This window comes from Schistocerca cancellata, chromosome 3, assembly GCF_023864275.1.
Source record: "Schistocerca cancellata isolate TAMUIC-IGC-003103 chromosome 3, iqSchCanc2.1, whole genome shotgun sequence".
Lineage (NCBI taxonomy): Eukaryota > Metazoa > Arthropoda > Insecta > Orthoptera > Acrididae > Schistocerca > Schistocerca cancellata.
This window is the reverse complement of record NC_064628.1, coordinates 576192488-576206311: the sequence shown is the minus strand read 5'-3', so window position 1 is coordinate 576206311 and position 13824 is coordinate 576192488. Positions and strand designations below refer to the sequence as shown.

At 36.8% G+C, this 13824-nt stretch overlaps 1 protein-coding gene across 3 annotated transcripts in view; it reads left to right on the top strand.

Moving 5' to 3' along the window:
* The window catches only part of LOC126175426 (tetratricopeptide repeat protein 17), a 310821-nt gene that overhangs the window by 72244 nt on the left and 224753 nt on the right, over window positions 1-13824 (top strand). The window lies entirely within an intron of this gene.

The window sequence follows — 13824 nt, the reverse complement described above, 5'->3', positions numbered from 1 at the left end:
ACTGCTTGCCTTTGTATAATTAATATGTTCTTTCTAAGTGGTGAGTTACCCCAGAAGATTATTCCATAAGATATTATTTAGTGTAAATATGCAAAATATGTCAGGAGATTGATTTGTTTGTTTCCAAGATTGTCAGTTATACTATGAAGAGCAAAAGTAGCTGAACGTTAATTATTTGAGCTGCTCGGTAATATGCTTTTTCCACTTCAGGTTTTCATCAATGCACACACCCAAAAATTTGGAGCACTCTGCCCTGTTTACTGGCTCCTGTTCATGTGCTACATCAGTTGTTGGTATGACTATGTTATACAGAACTGAATATAGTGTGTATTCTCAAAATTAAGTGAAAGTCTGTTTTCAGAAAACATGCACTAATTCTTTGAAAAACATCACTAATAATCTCTTCTGTTGCTTTTTCACTGATGGGATTTATTATAACACTAGTATCGTCTACAAAAAGTACTAATTCTGCTTGATGAATGTTAAGTGAAAGATACTCACATACATGCAAAGAACAGGATTGGACCCAGAATTGAACATGTGGGATTCCTTTCATGATTTATCACTAGTCTTCTTTCAGCAGTGTTTGAATTACCCAGTACAACTTTGGCATTCTGTTTGTCAAGTATGATTCATACCAGTTGTGTGTAAAGCCGTGAGTTTCATGAAACTTAGGGTTTTACTCCTTCCATAGAATTCAAATAACCAAAAAAATGTTTTGGCACAGTCACAGAATTGTTCTTAGCAGTTGCACCCATTTTTAAACCTTCTACCACAACCTGTGCAGTGCAGTGGAAAGTGGCAAATGACTTTTTTTGAGTGATCACATTCATTTCTGGATCAACTTATGAAGCACAACAAACAAAAGGTTGACAAAATGAGTGTTTTGCAGATTTAACAGGACACTTGATACCCAACTAGCTGTGTTCAGTCAAAGAGATAATGTTCAGTACATGAAGTATTATATCACCCGTGTGATCCAGCAGGTTGATAAAATGCCCAGTCTTAAGTCTTCAGAGAGACACTCTGAAATTCTCTGGTGGAGGAAAAGTTCCATTTAGTGATCTCAAAGAGTTGGACAGCTTTATGAAGAGACCATGGATGACATGAACAGAAGTAAAACATATAATCAAAAAATAAAAAACCATGAGGAATTTTTTTAACTTTTGCAAGTTACATCGCACCATTGAGTTTGAGGGCGATTAATGATAAAGTCAGGGTATCTTCAGCAATAGTTCAAATTAATAAGAACTGCGCCCCACATATTTGTCCATATAATGTCCATTCATTTCCATCATCTTGTGTGAATCTCAGTTCCAACATTGCTACTGTTGAGTTGACTGAGAAGTCCAATATGAATTTAAGTTCAGGGAATTCAGAAGATTACAGTCACTCCTTCACTGTGTTCGGACTTAAAACAGTACTTGTCTGTGTCTCACAAAACAATACTAAGGCCAGGTGAAGCATAAGATAAACTGTTGATCAACATAATGCTACAGCTAAGGAATGGGTCCCCACACTTTTTAATTGAATTTTACTGGGAGGAGAGTTGCCTTACTTATACAGAGACAACTGCTTAAGTGACTGTCTCAGAAACAAAATTCATTTACTGCATTTTCCTAGCACCCGCTCACACAAATGGTACCATTACTGGTTCTGACTTCTTAAGTCATCGTCAGATGATCTGTTAGAAGGAAAAACAAAAGGGGAATAGCAGAATATTAAGAAACTAAGTTAGAAACTCGAAAGCAGCTTTTTTAAACAACTAAGACCCACTTGAAGTTACATAGAGTAATCATCAAACAGATGTGTACTGCAGTTCAAGGAGCACACTTACACAGAAACATATCTACACTGTGATTAATGGAATTGAAGAATACAGTTAAATGCTAACAGTAAAAAACTTGTAACACTTAAACTGTAAATATTAGAGTAAAAATATTCACAAATACAGTTTTGCTATATACTGTAATTTGACCAGTGTAGATGGTATCACTAATCAAGTCGAGCATCCCTCACAATGTGAGTGGGTGCATTTCCTGTTAATAATACACCACAGATTACTCAGTATACACCTAAATCAGGATGAGTACAATCATGAACTGGATATATTAACCCTTTTGTGGCTGCAAGGGCTGAGCGTCCTAGTTGCCCGGCTGGCTGACAGGAGGAAATGCAATGTGCGCCTGGCCAGCGGGCGGTGGACTCAGCCCTGTGCTCGCTATAGGCTGCGGCCACTGCAGGCTTCCTGCACGTTCCTGCATGCCAGAACCACTGTTCAGTAATGTTCTTCTCAAAAACAGTATACCCTGTATGGTCACAGTGGTCATAGTTTCTGCTAAACATGAAAGTGAACTTTGAAACTAACCAACACTTTCAGTTATATGTTTATTATGGGCTGAAAACAGTTTGTCTAGAAAAATGACGGGAACTTTTTTAATAGTAATTCTTATCACTTCAGATTTACACCGTCGATGTATGTGTCTACAACATAATAAAATTTTATTAATATCGAATGAATGTGTTTCAAGATATATAGTTTTATAGTGAGTAGTGCATAGCGAAAACATCCAAATCCTAGACAATTCTTTCTACTATATTAAATAGAAAATAATTACAGAAATTTAAAACCCAATTGTGTCATGTTTCTGGACTCAGAGTTAAACAAAGAATATATCTGGGTAACTCATTTTATGATATGTCCATGGCTTCATTTGTAATTAAAGCCTAAAGTCGATTCTCCACAGTAAGAAATCGGATAGTAAGTGGCTACTGTCTTCTTGCTCACTGTTTTCTTTTTCAGCTCATTGCATTCAGTACGGTTTACTTTAGTGGTTTCCCATCCTCATTTTTGGCGCAGGCTTTGGACTGCCGCTGGTTGAATTAAAAACATTTTTTTTTTTTACTTTTAGTTACTTTTTTATTTTTATTTTTCACTTTCCTTTACTTGAAACATACACAGTCACTAAAACATCGTAATATTTCTTTTGTGTGTGATATTTTTCGAAATATGGCACCATGCAGAGAGCCACATCACACTTTTTGCATCTTATGCATGACCATTTTTCGTTGTGAATGAGCAATACATACTACACAGCATCTCTGGGGAATCTCCTTTTTCTCCATTGCTATGAGGAACCCTGGATATAGTCCCTCTTTATTCTGCAGTCGGAAAGGGCTTTCTTCTTTGGTTGTCTGTGGGGTCGCACTTTTACATGTTTGACTATGAAATTTATCAAGCAACTGAATGATCATTTCTAAGTGGTATTTTGCTAGTGGTATCTTCTGTTGCTTTTGTATTTCAAAAATAGTTTCTGCATTAAGCACACACAAGTCAGTCAAATGAAAGAATACTTACTTGTACCACTTCATTGTCTTCCGCAAGCACTGTACAGAAGATAGCAGCATGTCTGTCTTATCAGCCGCACCCATTGACTTATTATAGCTGACAACACAGGTAGGTTTCAATTTGTTTTTGGCACATTCTGTGTTCTTTTTTCTCTGTCTCCACAAACTCTGATCTGTTTATGGTGGAAAGCATCCAGAGTTCTTTCGTGTCCATCAATTTTAATGCCATTAATGTTCCACAAGACTTGAACTGTATTTCCCCATTTTTCAGCTTGTCTGGCAACAGTGGTACATGTTTCTGTTTTTGAATACTGTTTTGATGGCGCTTGTACATTTATCATGGAGCTACAGGAATAATTCAGGGCTCAAATACCAGTTGTCTAAATAAATGATATGACTTTTGTTGGGGTATGGAAATAACAAACTTGCAACAATATCATCTGATTTTCCCCAGTGAGCATTTCCAGATTTTGGTGGTGTCACCAGTGTAGACAATATAATCCAAAATATAATTGGTTTGCACGTCACAAAGGACAAAAATTTTAATGCCAGAATAGCTACATTTGTTTGGTGTGTACTTCTTAAATCGGAACCTTTCTTTGAAAAGTAGCAGACTTTCATTGATCACTAGTTTTCAAAGGGTACTGCTGCCTCGTAGAATTTATTTTTTGTGTGATCTACAATGAGACGTATGTTAACAAGAATATCTTGAGATGCAGTGGAGTTGTCACTGAAGTGCAATGAACTTGTACTGCAATGAACTTGTACCGGTCCTTGGCCATTATGTTAGAAAATATTGGTGTTTGAAGCATAGAATCTGTTGATCAATATTCAATCATTTCTAACATTTTACTTCTAGGCATAAGCAGAGAACACGCTAGGGAGCAATAAAATTCTGCTGGCTCTATATGCTTCCAGCATGCTAATCTTCTGGGTACTGTCGTCATTTTTTCAGTAATAAATGTATAATAATTATTGATCTGTGTACAGATGGCAGAAACGAATTCCATGGGCATGAAGTACGAAAAAATCTAAATGACTTGCTGACTCTTCAAAGTCTACTTTTAACCTGCTAAATGTGTTCACAAAATGGCGTTGTTTCGTCACTGGATGAATCTCCATGAAGTCATACTTTTTTTTTCCTGATGAAGTTTCACTTACTTCATCGTCTTTTCCATCTTCAGAGGAAGAATCTTCTGTTTGTGGTGTCGAGGATTCAGCAATACGTCCAGATGCATCCAATTCTTTGTTGGAAGAAAGCTCCGAAGTATCACTACAATCTTCGTCGTTACTGTTCATAAGAATATCCATGATTTACTTGTCTGATCAATTGTGTCCCAACATGGCAAAGAGTACACACGTGAATGCTGTCATCTTACCAGAAGCGAAAAGAGGACTGGCTGAATGTAGACTCTTAAGCATAAAGGGCCCCGGGGAGGTGAAAAATAAAGCACTTTCCTACATTACAAAGAAGACCAGATAATGACACTATTGTCAGAAATGCGGCCAGAAGCAAGTATCCATTCTATTGTGTACATTTACCTGCTCTCGAGAACAGGTGTATATGAATTGCATTAGCTGTCTGGACTGTCCACCTGCTGGGCATGCATGAATGCCCATAGCCATGAAAGGGTTAAAACAAATAGCTGTGACTGATATTATATTAATGATTTTTGAGTTCAGACTGTCTGTATGCAACTGAATATAAAGCGATGTTTTTTTTCCAGAAACATTTTACTTCAGTTTAGTAAGGTATCACTCATCAGTGGCATTAAGGTGTCACTCATCAGTGGCGTGTAATACATACATATATATATTTTCATTTGCATACAGCACTTTCAACTTACATGCAAGTTACAAATCAAAAGTATTTCATGACTTAGATGATGCATTAATAATCTGAGGTGAAACATATCTGGCAAACCAATATTTTCTTAATTCAGGTGCATGCAGAAGGTCCTGACATAAAAATCATTAATATACTATTAAAAGCAACTGAGGATTGATAGATCAAAAAAAACTATAGTGTTGACTTACAAAGGAAAGATGTCTAAACAGCTTGTTCCTTATTTCCCTAATAATAAAATGATAGTAGTCTGGAATCAACTTCAACATAAAATATGGCATAAGGAAAAGGTAGTTTGTAATAAATATTCAAAATCAGTTGTGTATGAGATAAAATGTGGCATCTGTTCAAAAATTTACATAGGCTAAAAGTATATCCTGTGATGTCTTCTTCAAAGAACATTGTAGCTTAAATAGTGATAAAACAGCTTTTGGTTCTCAAAAAAAATCTGCTGATTTATAGTAAGGTATGTGGGAGACCCATTATAATCATACTATGACTCATTCTTGAGTACTGCTTGCATATTTGGAATCTGCACGGGATTGGATTAAAGGAAGACATCAAAGCAATTCAGAGGGGGGCTGCTATATTTGTTACGGGTAGGTGTGAACAACATTTCAGTATTATGAAGATGCTTAAGGAACTCATATGAGAATCCCTGGAGGGAAGGTGGTGTGCTTTTTGAGGAAAACTATTGAGAAGATTTAGAGAACCAACATCTGAAATTGACTGCAGAACAATTGTACCGCTGCCAACATACATTTCATGTAAGAACCAAAAAGGTAAGGTAAGAGAAATTAGGACTCATATGGTGATATATATGCAGTTGTTTTTCCTTCACTGTGTTTGTGAGTGGAACAGGAATGGAAAATGATTAGTAGTGGTACAGGATATCCTCCGCCATGTTCCATATGGCGCCTTGCGGAGTATGTTTGTAGTTGTAGAACACCATGATATCTATTGTTCCTAAAGGATATCATTCAGATACTTCCACTGCAGCATTGTGTGCAACCTTTTGATAGATATTATGTAACATATTCATATGTGTGTTAGCTGTATTTAGAAGCAGCTATGAGTTCATAGTTTCTGGATACTGTGCTTGTCCACTTTTTTCTTTTTTTTTTTTTTTTTAAATGGGTCATCTGATTAATTTCATAACAAGGGAAGCTCCCTATCAGAATTAGTGGTAAGATGGCTCAGTGGATAGCCTTTCAAAAACTGAACACATATCAAACATAAAAACAGGAAGAAGGTCTACTGAACTGTAAAAAATGATCAAAATAGAAACATTGACCAGTCAAGCTCAATATGTGACGCATCGAGCAAGCTGCAAGAATGATGGTATCGTTGTTGTGTGATTGCCGTGTTGGACTGTGGACGGGAAGATCCTAGTTCAACTCTCCCTCGTGCCTCCCCCCCCCCCCCCCCTTTTTTTTCACAAATTTTTGAACTGCCCATCTGGTCATTGACGTGTCTGTTCACTGTATTCAAATTTATGTCTGTTTCATGGTGTGTCTGTCTGAAACAGTGAGGTGTAAGGAAGGGACCTCCTCCAGATGTACCCACCTCCTATTTGCATTACACAAGTACCACTTGTTATTACTCTTGCATTCCATTTTGGAAGTTTTGACTCTTGAATTCATTTGTTGTAACATCGTTCACACCTATTTATTTTTGGTTTTCATTTCTGTGAGAGGCCTATGCGCCATCTCGCGTGCTCTCACTGTTCATTACATTTACGTGTGACAGTAATATATCCTTACCACATGACTCATATTCTATAACCAATGTGTAGTTTGACAACTGCCAAGACAAGTGAAGGAGAACAGACACATCACTGACCAGGTGGACAGTTAATAGTATTGTGAAAATAAAAAAGGGAGAGGGGCCCATGAGGGAGATGTGAACACGCGTCTCCCACTTCGCAGTCCAATACTGTGACCATGACCACAGAACCACGACACCATGGTTCTTGCAACTTGCTCGATATTGCACACCGTCAGCTTGGACCAGTCACTGTTTCTATTGCCCCCCCCCCCCCCCATCCTCTGCCTGATAGTTCAGTACACCTTCTTCCTGTTTTCATGCTTAATCTGGGGCATCCACTGGGCCATTTTACACAAAATCTGAGGAGACTGATGGGGAGCTTCCCTTGTGAGAAATCAAAACCTTTAATGATACATTGCTCAAATACAGCTTGTTATTGCAATTTTCCTTCCACCAGTTGCTTTGGCAAGGCATTTGAATACATGACAACTGCCTGTTATATGGGTCTTTGAATGCAGAAAGCTAATAAATTACATCCACTGTGGGTTTAGCTAACATCACTCACTACTTCCCTACTTGAGTTTATTAACTATTGTGGTATAAGAGGACTTTGCAAATAATAGCTTTTCATTTATCTCCAAAAACCTTGTGATATTACCAGTGCCAAATATCTGTTTGGTGGTTCTGCCATCATATCCCAGCTGTACTTCTGCTTCTGCTGTATGCAAGACAACTTACAGTGTGTGACAGTGGTTACTTCTGGTTACACTGTCACTTTCACTCTTTCCTGTTCTGTTCGTGAATTGCTCAGTAAGTCATTATATAAGATCTAATGTTTTTAATTTCCCCACTGTAGTTGTTGTGCAAGGAACAAGAGAGAGGAAATAATTTGTTGCCTGACTCTTCTTGAAATATATGCTCTCAGAACTTTAACATTATGTTCTCCATGAAGCACAATACCTCTGTTTTAGCATCTGGCAATGAAGTTTAATTAGCCGCTCTCTGATCCTTACCATATGAATACATGGTATAGTGTGCCACTCTGATTTAGATCTTCCCCATGTCCCCTATTAATCCTACTTGCTAAAGGTCACAGATTGCCAAACAGTACTTGGTTATCGGCCGAAGGAGTGTTTTGTATGCCACTTTTTTATGGACTAGTTACAATTCCGTAGGATTCTTCTGATGAATCACAGCCTGGCATTTATGTTTCTTACAATTTCTTTTATGTGATCAGTCCACTTTAGGTCACTGCAGAGGGGTGCTCCTAAATATTTTATGGCTGTTGCAGCATCAAGTTATTTCTTGCTCAAATAGTAATGGTCCTTTCCATCTATTTTTTTGCAGTAGGTCATATATTTGATTATATTAAGGGTCAGTTACCAATCCCCAACTGTTGATATTCTGCATATCCACTTGCATTTCATTATGGTATTACAGTGTTGCAACTTTCTTACATACAGCATTATCATCTATGAACAGCTTCTTGTAGTATCCAACATTATGTGCTAGATCATTTATACATACAGGGTGCGGCAGCTAAGATGGGCCATATGAAGGAGTAAGTATATCAAGTTGCATTTTTTGCTATGTTTGAGCGGACAGTGTGGCAAATTTTCTGAACTGTGCAAGTAATTTTTTTATCATTATTCCATCCTGGATTTTCTGTTGTTTCAAGTAATTTTTAGCATTTATAGCTGCTGAAATAAGACACTGACTTTCTTTATGAAACTATATACTTTTTCCATTGCATTAGTAAGAATGTACAAAGAGAACTTCAGTGACCATAACATGTGCACAACTAGATCAAATAGTAACAAGATAACAATGTCACAAACCACCATCCTGCCATCAAGAGAAGAGGCCCCACAGTTGTATGTCCTACTGCACCAAATGTAAGGAAACACGCAGGTATGGTTAGTGTGTTTATTATTATGACTTTATACACTGAACATACTATAAAAAAACTTTGATAGATAGCTGTGCATTTAACAATATTATGAAATGGGTTGATTGCTACTCACCATACAGTGTAGATGTTGAGTTGCAGACAGGCACAACAAAAAGACTGCTAAACAAGTAATCTTTTACTGAACTAGACATTACACACACACACACACACACACACACACACACACACACACACACACACACACACACACACGAGACAGCTGTCTCCAGCTGCCTTGCCCAACATGTATATTTATCGGATCTGTTGTCTATATTGTATAAATCAACTGACATATGGTTTGAAAATGACAAGAGGGTAGTTTGAAAAGTTTACAGACTCACCACCAGCTTTCAGTGTCAGCATAATAACTTTCATGCATAATAGTAGGTCATCCTTTATGAGTAGCTCCATTATGATGTCAGCACTCTGGGTAGAGACATGAGGTAAAGACTCCTCCCTGCTGAGGTTCCTGTGCAGTGTTTGGTGAAGATGGAAAAAATCGAGATTTGAGCAGTGATTAAGTATTTTGTAAAGAAAGATATGATAGTAAAGGGAAGTTATGCTGATTATCAGAACACACTGGGGTTGTGCTCCTTCATATTCAATGGTTGCCAAATGGACAAACAGGTTTAAATTTGGTCAGAACAACTTAGGTGGTGATCTGTGTAGTGGTTGGCCAAGATGTACCACTACCAAAGAAATTATTGCAGAAGTACATAAAATGACCAAAAATGTGAGAAATTGCTGAAGCTGTCAGGATGAATGAGCATATCACATTTTAACAGTGGAATTGGGTATGAGAAAGTATCTGCTTGATGGTTGCTTCAACTCTTAATGCAGGATCAGGAACTCATCAGAATGGAAATGCCCAAAAAGTACTTGACCCATTTTCAGACACCTAACAAGATTTTTTGCTCCTGTTTCTGACCACAGATGAGTCTTGGCTCCACTACTATACCCCCAGAGACAAACCAACAGCCAAAGAAGTGGGAATTAGTTGAGTCTCCACCGACAAAGAACACATCAGTTTTCTGGGATGCGAAAGGCATTTTGCTGATAGATTATCTTCCCACTGGTTAAACAATTATGGGAAAATACTACAGTAACATCCTGGACCAACTATATGAAAGATTTGTGAAAAAAGACCAGGTTTGGCAAGGAACAAAGTCATCTTTCATGAAGACGATGCACACTCGCACATAAGTATCATTGTGGTTTCAAAAATACATCAACTGAGATACAAATTGTTGCCATAAATGGCAATCAGATTTGGCTCCAACAGACTTAAATCTTTTCTCCAAGCTCAAAATTTTCTTTGGTAGACAGAGATTGTCTTTAAAGAAGAATTGACAGCCAAAGCTGACAGGTATTTTAAAGGTTTGAAGGGATCTAATTTTCGAAATGGGATCAAAGCATTGGAAAATTGCTGGTCCAAGTGAATTAGTGTACAGGGAGACTATGCTGAAAAATAAAGAAACTTCACTGATGCAAGTTGTATATTTCTATTCCATTCCTAGAACTTCTCAAACTACCCTTGTAATTTGTCTGTAGATAAACTCTTGCATAGAAATGCCATATTACTGTGCAGTTTTCGTAGACACTATTCAGAGTACTATAATGAAGTTTGAAAGCCACTGTCATGAATTGTTGATGGAGCAAAATGTGTAAATAGTTAAATGTGTTTGAATGTAGTATCCACAGACCACTAATTTTGCTGATCCCATTCACATAATCAAACTGCCTCATAGTGACATGTAGAATGTGTATTATTTTTGCTAAAATGGTAGTTGCTTTTCTCTTGTCAGCAGATGTTCTTTCAAATTGACATGTTTTATTCTTCACACTTACATTTCTTGATCTGTTGGGAAAAAAAAATGTTTGCAGAGACAGATTGTAAGGGCTTGACAAGATCAGAACACCTTTCAGCATGCAGCTTCTTTCATATCCTTCCAGTTGCATCCAAATATACAGCTGCAACAACAAAAGGGGTATATAGAATTTATTACATGCCTTTTTGTTGAAGATGGCATGTTTTCTTGGGTCAGCAAAAGTTTGAATTTTAATGCAAACTTTGTATAGAAACACCAGTTTGTGTGTCACATATATATTTTTGTCAAGAAACATCATCAACAGCTGTTTCAAAACTGCTTCAAACTGGTTGTCGTCTATGTCGTAATTTTTACATTTTGAATGTCCAACAGTGTTGTTTTACTTTTTTTTTAAGAAATTTCTGTAGCCTAAATTTGTGTTTATTATTCAAAAATCACTTTACATAAATGAATTTCTGTCTTCCTGAATCTGGTGCAGTCAATGGACTGAACGGACATATGTTTACACAAAGGTTTTATCTGTATAATTTTGTAACTTAATGTAGTAAATGAAATAATGAATGATATCTTCTGCCAAAGTCATTAAATTACTATAAATAATATTAAACAATGTTTAATATTTATGACAATTCAACCTATAATAAAACAAAATAGGCCAACATAATTAAAAATACAATTTATCAAATCTCAAATAAACACAGGTATCACATAATTCACTTGAAGCGTGTATCGCCTACATCTATGTGTATATGGCATTTGGGTATTTCATTATATTATATCTGTGCTAAGATGACAGTTCTATCCCGAACTGCACCTCTGTTCCAACAGTTTGGTAACGTTTGCCATAAATGAAAACCATATTCACTTTTTTGACTAGTTGTGTACATTGTGAAAGTCCAAATAGCTCCATGAAGATGTTTTCTGATCACTACAACAGTAGAGCAGAGAATGGTGGACTTCAAAGGCACAGGTAAATACATGAACCACCATTGAATTAAATATTTTCATACATTTGGTTCGTTACAGTAGATCTTTTGTGAGACCTTTTATCCTGACAGGGGGTTAGCAGTGTGCAGTGCAATTATCTTGTTAATATTTGATTAAGTTCCACCCTTGTAACCTCACTGAAGTTTTCTTCAAAGGCTTGTTCCAGTGCCAAAGGAAATAAATATATAGTTTCATTTAAGAAAAACGAAGTCAGTGTCGTAATTTTGCAGCTATGAAAGTTAAAAATTACTTCTTTACACAAGAAAGTTAGTCACATTGTTCATTATAGCTTAGCAAAAACAGTAATGGCTCCATAACTCTTCCTTGTAGTAGCCCCATTGCTACTTTTATGTCTGTTGACTTTGCCTCACTAAGAATGATGTTTTCTGTTCTATCTACTAATAAATTCTGATTCCAGTCAGTTATTACTTGGCAAATAGTACTTTTAGTATTGAGATGGTAATGTATTTTTTGATCAATATGCACAAGAGAGGGAGATGTCTGTCAAGGAAGTGCTTGCAGCATTTCACTTTTTGCCCCAGTACTTAACAGAATAGTGTGCACAATAAGGAACCCTACACTGTGCTATTTTGTGGATGAGTTTATAATTTTCTGTATCATCTCCAGGCTTTCAGCTACTGTTCATTGACACATATGTTCTGTACATGGGTTCCTCACAGTAGTTTAAAGTCAATTGTTGAAGTGTGTCACCTTACCAGTGTAGTTTCAGCTCTCTGAGACTGCAGACGTTTGCGCAAGTTGCATTCACCTGAGTGTGTGTGTGTGTGTGTGTGTGTGTGTGTGTGTGTGTGTCTACTGCTGACAAAGGCCTGAAAACTATGATTGTGTGAATCTTTTTATTGTGCCTATCGCAACTCAGGATCTCTGCTATATGGTGAGTAGCAATTATCCTTCTCTAGTATTGTTACATTCCATCCTGGAATTTCCATTGTTTGAAAAGTTCAACATTATGTGACTGGCAAGAAAGTTATGGTTACAGTATACCAGTATGCAGAAGGTGTGATTATGGTTGAGTTTTTGGAACAGGGATATACAATAAATTCTGTCCAGTTCTCAAACAGCTTAAAGCATGTCTTAATTAGTGAAGCAAAGCTATGGCCAATGGTCGTCTTTTGCATGACAATGCAAGACCACACACCAGTCATCACACCCTGAAGAGATTGTGAAAATTGGATGGGAAGTCTTGCTTCCAACCCCCATACAGCTCCATACTGGTACTATCAGACTCCCATCTGTTTGGGCTGCTAGAAAAAGCTCATTGTGGGATTCACTTTGGAGATGTGTAGGCCATGAAAATTGTCATGTGTCAGTGGCTTCGGAAGCAGCCCCGTTTCTTTTTATCACACTGGACTACATGCCCTAGTTAAAAGGGAGACCAAAACTTTGAAAATGGACACATATTGTGTTGAAATGTCATAAATTACTTGGCACTATTGTGTTTTTTGACCTCTGTACTTCCAGTTGAAAAAAAAAAAGAAAAAGAAAAAAAGGAAAGGTGGCATTGCTTTTTGACTGACACTTGTATATACTACTAAAAACTTATTTTTTGAACTTTTTAAAAATAAATATTTAGATAATATCTCCATTATGTGAAATATGTCAGTAGTGTGTTGTTGCATGGCCAAATCCCACAAAACCTAAGTATAAAAACAAAAGAAATTCAAATAAAGTAAAAAATATTTAATTCATTTTAAAGAGGCTGGTGAGCCATATAAAAACCACAGGTTTTCAGCTATTCTGGTAGAAACATGTCTCTGTCTGTTTTTGTTAATTTAATATTATATATTGTGTTTTAAATCTACTGGAATTGTGACACAGGGACACCATTCTCAGCTGTAAAGCATTAGAGTTGTGGGCCCCTACTTTGATGAGAAACTTAGTTGCTCACCATACATATGAGATTTTAAGTCCGAAATCTAAACACTATGAAACCTTCTGAAGTGCCATATTGACAGGTCTTCAAGTCCTGATCTGTTTTAACTTTTTACTGTTAATACAGTATTGGAAAGTTTGGATGGAATACAAATAATGAAAGCAGCAAAAGTAACCACTCACTCCATAGTTGAGACACTGAG